The sequence below is a fragment of the Quercus lobata genome, chromosome 3 (genome assembly GCF_001633185.2).
Source record: "Quercus lobata isolate SW786 chromosome 3, ValleyOak3.0 Primary Assembly, whole genome shotgun sequence".
NCBI classification, from domain to species: Eukaryota; Viridiplantae; Streptophyta; class Magnoliopsida; order Fagales; family Fagaceae; genus Quercus; species Quercus lobata.
The window spans coordinates 26320470-26326469 of NC_044906.1; positions in this window are offsets into that span (position 1 = coordinate 26320470).

Below are 6000 nucleotides of genomic sequence, written 5' to 3' on the forward strand. Positions count from 1 at the left end.
AATCCACCTTCAGGCTTCAGTAAAGAAAATCATTTGGAGTGTAGCATATGCGACTATAATAAATTGATAGTAATGATGCCAAAAATTGTTAATGAGCAGCACGGTTCTCACATGCTCTTGATAAAACTTGCGAAACGAAAACACAGAAGACCTTAGAGAGAGTACTTGTATGGTATCGGCCAAATACCCTCTGAAGGTTAAGTTAGAGAGAGAGAATTTCTACAACTTTAGTGTGCCAGAGCTAGGGAATTACAGGTATCTCGATTTATGAGGGCTTTGGGGTTTATATAGTAGTGTAGAGTTGACCTCTATTTTTTGGTGAAGAAGATATTTTCTTGTAGAGAAGGTTCTCATTAATACTTGTATTTTATGAGATCCTTTCATTGTAGGGATTCCTTTGATTAGGGTTAAGCATAGAATGCGAGATATTTCCATGTTGGGGCTTTTGGAGACCACTCATGCCATGTAGGTGCCACGTGGCTTCAACAAATAATCTCTCTTGGACCCATCTACTTTAAGGAGCCCATTCGTTGCCTTGTCTCTCCATCTAGGTCATGAACCCGTTCACTAGTTCTTTGGTTGGTAGAGTACTTAGGCCATTTCTTTTAATGACTGCGTCACTTATGATTGTCTCCATTTATTGGATCTGTCTGCTTTGGGATTTATCCCTATCAGCTACCCCCTCACTCCATGGGTTCATCGCTTGGTATTCTAGATGAACACGTGGGGTTACGGTTTCACCCAGTTCTAGGGATTTGTGTTTTGATTAACAGGGTTGTTAAGAGTCATAAATGTTGAGGGGACATGTGGCACAATTTTAGTGGTAGGTTACTCGGATTGAAGTATCACTTCGTCTCCTACACAGTTTCTTCTATATATATGTTGCATTCTTCCTCCATTTCCAACTTTTTCTGCTAATTTCCAATGTCAGAGCACAACCATCGCCCACAAGAATCCGTTGATCCGTCATTTTAGCACATCCGTTCACCGTGCTCCCATCTTCTTATCCATATTGTGTACCTGTAAGTGCTCCCTTCCTGTATACTTTTACTTTTTCTTTCATTCAAGACTCACGTGACCATCATGTATATAGACCTGTAGAGTCTAAAGTTTATCCGTCACTTGTAGGTGTAATAGATGTCTAGTGAAGCATTGAGTGAATAGTCATGTATCCGTGATGAAGTGGGCTGCGATGAAGTATACCTATCAAGTCAAAACGAACTCGGCATCTCATACTCTGAAAGGGATTCGTCTGCCAACTCACCTTTCAAGGAGAAAGATGAGGACTCGGACAAGAATGGGTTAGAGAGTGATATGGACGAAGTTTCAGGCAACGAGGAGAGCGATGAGTCCCCGTTCCAAACCGTTGTTGGCCTAGAAGGCCTTAGGAACTTCGTCCATCCCTTAATATGGACGGTTAATGATTTTAGCTCGACTGTTTAAAGTAAACTACGGTATAGGTATCAAATTTCTACTGATGTTCCCATTCGTTTGCCACATAAGTTTGAAAAGTGCTACTATTGTGATGCCCCTAACGTTGGGATGTATAAGCAAATGTTTAAGGCTGGGTTTAGGCTACCCCTGAGTGCGCTCCATTGTCGCCTGGCCCAATACTTAGGGCTAGCCATCACCTTCTTCGAATGCCTGGAGAATATTCCTTGGTTTTGAGGTGTTATATGGAGTATTAAGTAAGGGAAGCCATCGCTTAATCGTGGAGGAGTTCTTCCATTGTTATCGTCTATCGGAGATAGTTAAGTCGAAAGGTATGTATAGTTTCTTGCCAAGGAAACTGTCGTTAAGGCTAGTGTATGATACCCCATACTCCAACTGAAACTAGAAGAACTAGTATTTCTTCGTCTAGGGAGACAACTGGATGTGTCATCCTAATTGCATGATATGCCTGTTGTTGATAGAACTTGAGGCATATTGCCCCCGTCTAGTAGGTGTCCGTTTACTTAGCTTGTTCATCACTTATATATTTATTTATTATTGCCTAACTTTATGCTTATTTTGGTTGCAGCCCAGGTCTGTCCAGAGGTTACCCTCGAGCAGTGGAATTTCTTGGAAAAGATCTTCTGTATCCCACTTAAAGATAGGGCTTCGAAACAGCTCGTCACCCTAGAAACCATCCATTAGTATTATGAAGATCTTGAGCCTACAGATGTTGCCTGTCGCTACTACAAGACCCCCGCAAATGTAAGTCCGTTGTTTATCTTTATTACTATTATTTATTCTTCATTCTTTATTCTTTTTGAATAATTCTTGTTTAACTTCTTCCTCTCATTCCCTTCGGTGCAGAAATGGATGACGGTAAGAGGAGAGCCTTCATCCTTAAACAAGTCGTTGAGCGTGCAAAGGAATAGTAGGACGAGGTCGTGTCCCTTACTAAAAGGACGACACAAGTTAAGCTGTTTGTAAAGAGGAAGTTGATGGATAAAAGCAACCGTCCATCAAAAAATCCTAAGGAGGTGGTTTCGACCCCTGTCGAAGAGAAGCCCCCGATTATCCAAGTGCCCCCACCTCCCCGTCATGGTGTTGGCAAAGGCTTGATGATAGCCACAAGTCCTATCCCTAAGAAACGCCTTCCTTTTCTTCGTGAGGACCCATGACATGCTATAGGGCTTTTGTCATCCATCATCAAGGATGACAACTATGAGGACTTGGGGAATCATGCTAATGAGGCCATGAGGGAGTCAGGTCTCTTTGGCTTAGCTTAAGTACGCAACCATCCTCCTTCCATTTTGTTCTTCATTTATTATTCTTAGTTCTAACCATCTCTTAACTTCTTGCAGGGGGTGTTGATGATGAAGGGCTTAATGGACCATTGCCTGGCTCGAGAGAAATGGGTTGACTGTCTGAGGGAGAAGGCTAAGGCTACTAAGATGGAGCTGAATAAGATTAAGGCTTGGAAAGAAGTACAAGTCAAAAAGCTGACTATGACCAAGAAGGCTCTGGAAGAGTTGGAAAGCCATGCTAACGAGCTAAGAAAAGTGCTCTAGGACAAGGAGGGGAAGATCTCCACCTTAAAGGAGCAAATCTGTTGGGCGAAGGAAGACGGGAAGGCAGAGTTTTGTGACTTTGATGGCTTCTTCACTGAGCTCAGCGACTACTACTCTGACAGCTTTTAGGAGTGCCTTTGTTAGGACAAAGCTCTTCACCCTGGTCTCGACATGTCTCAGGTATCTCTGGATAATGTGGCCCAGACTCTAGCTAGGACCGTCGACACTGATGAGGTCTTCAAGGTCGTCCCCACGCCTGACATTCAAGACGATGGAGAGGTGGCCCTTGAAGATGGGCAGGTTAAGTCTGTTAAGGACGAGACCTGTCCTGTTGTGGAAGAGGATGAGCCAGCCAGGCACGATCAAGTTGTGGATGAAGAAGCCCCCGTCGACAAGCCGTAGTGTTTAAAATTTACTTTTTTATTTTGTTTTTCATTTTTATTGCATTATAGAAACCCTTTTGAGAACAATGGTTATGTAATTTTTTTTATATTGCCCACCAATTTTTGGGTTTTTATTTATCAGTTTATATGTTTCCATTCTATCTAAAAGATTTTGGATCTTACACTTGCCAGCTTTGTAGACTTTAGGCCATTCGTTTAGTTCTTAACCCAAAAATGATCCGTCTACTTTATAAGCGTGACTTAATAGATTTTCAGGATGATTATAGTCTATCCACCTCGGTGTTTTAGTAAATAACTCTGGCTTACATAATTCGTTCACTTTGGGTTTCTTTGAATCTATCCATTTAAGGACTCGTATGAACTTCAAGTCATCCCTTGGGATTTTCGTCCACCAAAGGACTGATAAATTCCAAGTTATCCTTTGGGATTTTTGAATCCATCCACTTAAGGACCCGTTCATTTAAGGACTATAAATTTCAAGTTATCCTTCGGGATGTACCTGTCCATTCAAGGACTTCTTATAAATTTCAAGGTATCCCTTGGGATTTCCTTGTGTCTATTCACTCAAGGACTTGTATAAATTTCAAGGTATCCTTCGGGATGTACCCATCCATTCAGGGACTTTTTATAAATTTCAAGGTATCCCCTAGGATTTCCTTATGTTTGTCAATTTAAGGACTTGTACAAATTTCAAGGTATCCCTTGGGATTTCCTTGTATCTATCCACTCAAAGACTTAGTCATAGATGCAATTTTCTAGAGATGTATATATGCGCATGATATATTTGAATAGCTCCTCTTATTATGATAAACAAGTGCATAAGCCAAAAATTGTTTTGAAAAAAAATAAAAAGCTGCCATTTGGGCTAAAAGTACTCTAGACAATAAAAATAACTAGAATGAAATAAACTGGAAATGAGGAGTGGTGGTCTGTATGTCGCTGTTTACTGATAATACTTCTTTAGGTGCTCAGTCTTCCATAAATGATGTAACTTTTGTCTGTCGAGTGTTTCTAGGTGATAGGTGCCTTTCCTCTGCCACAAAGTGATTTTGTAGGGTCCTTCCCAATTGGGTCCCAGCTTTCCTTGGGAGGGATCTTTTGTGGCACCTATCACCTTCCTCAGGACAAGATTTCCAACTTGAAAGTCCTTGTGTTTGACTCTGGAATTGTAGTGCTTGGCAATGAGTTCTTGGTATTGTGCTAACCTTTGTTTGGCTGTTGCTCTAACCTCGTCCACTAGGTCCAACTACAGGCACAGAGCCTCATCGTTCCTACTCTCATCTTGATTCTCCACTCTGAAGCTTGTGAGTCCGATCTCAACAGGGATAATAGCCTCGCCCCTGTATGCTACTCGAAAGGGTGTTTCTCCTGTAGGTGTTTTAGCCGTCATCCTGTATGCCTACAGTACACTTGATGGCTCGTCTGGCCATATACCTTTTGTTCTTTCGAGCTAAGTCTTAATGATTTTGAGCAAAGATCGGTTAGTGACCTCAACTTGTCCGTTGGCTTGAGAATGGGTGGGTGAGGAGTAATGATTCCTGATTCTCAATTGTGAGCAAAATCCTTGAATGACTTATTATCGAATTGTTTTCTGTTGTCCGAGACCAAGACTCTAGGGATTCCATACTTGCAGATAATGTTTCTCTAGACGAAGCTTCGTATGTTTTTCTCCATGATGGTAGCCAGTGCTTCAGCTTCCACCCATTTGGAAAAGTAATTTATACTGACCACTTGGAACTTTAGTTGTCTTACTACAGTTGGGAATGGGCCCATGGTGTCCAACTCTTATTGAGCAAAAAGTCATGGGCCATCATCAGAATGAGCTCTTTTGTTAGTTATCTAATGATTTTGTTGAGCTTTTGACACTTGTCACAGGTTTTGCCATAAGTTTGGGCATCCTTTTTCATGGAAGGCCAATAATATCCTCAAATTAGCTTGTGTACTAATAACCATGATCTCAAATGGTTCCTGTAGATTTCTTTGTGAACTTCCCTCATGACATAATTTGCTTCCTTAGTGGTTAGGCATCTTAGGTACAGTCGGGAGAATCCTCTCTTATATAGGATGTCTCTTATTAGGACGAATTGTGCTATTTAGACCTCCAACTTCCTTGTAGTCTTTTTACCGTCAGGTAGCATGCCATCTCTTAAATACAAAACTATTGGTATGTCCAGTTTCCTTCCAAGCTTATTTCCTGTGCACCTACGCCATCTATCAAGGGTGAAAGCTGAACAAAAGAAAATACCTTACTGGAGATGAGCATGTGTTCTACTGATATGGCCTTAGCAAGATGATCTGCTTGCTCGTTCTCTTCCCTTGGGAATAAACTTAACTTGAAGGTCGCCCGCCTACTTCCTTACTTACTCTAGGTACTTCTTCATCAGTTCACCTTTGCATTCGTAGTCACCATTCACCTGACTTGTGATCACATGAGAGTCACAATAAACAACCATACTTATGGCCCTTGCTACTTTGGCGAGATCTAGTCCTGCCATTAAGGCTTCAAACTCTGCCTTATTGTTGGTCATAGGAAATTCGAGATGAACCATGCACTTGATCTCGTCCCCTTTTGGAGAGTGGATCACTAATCCTGCTCT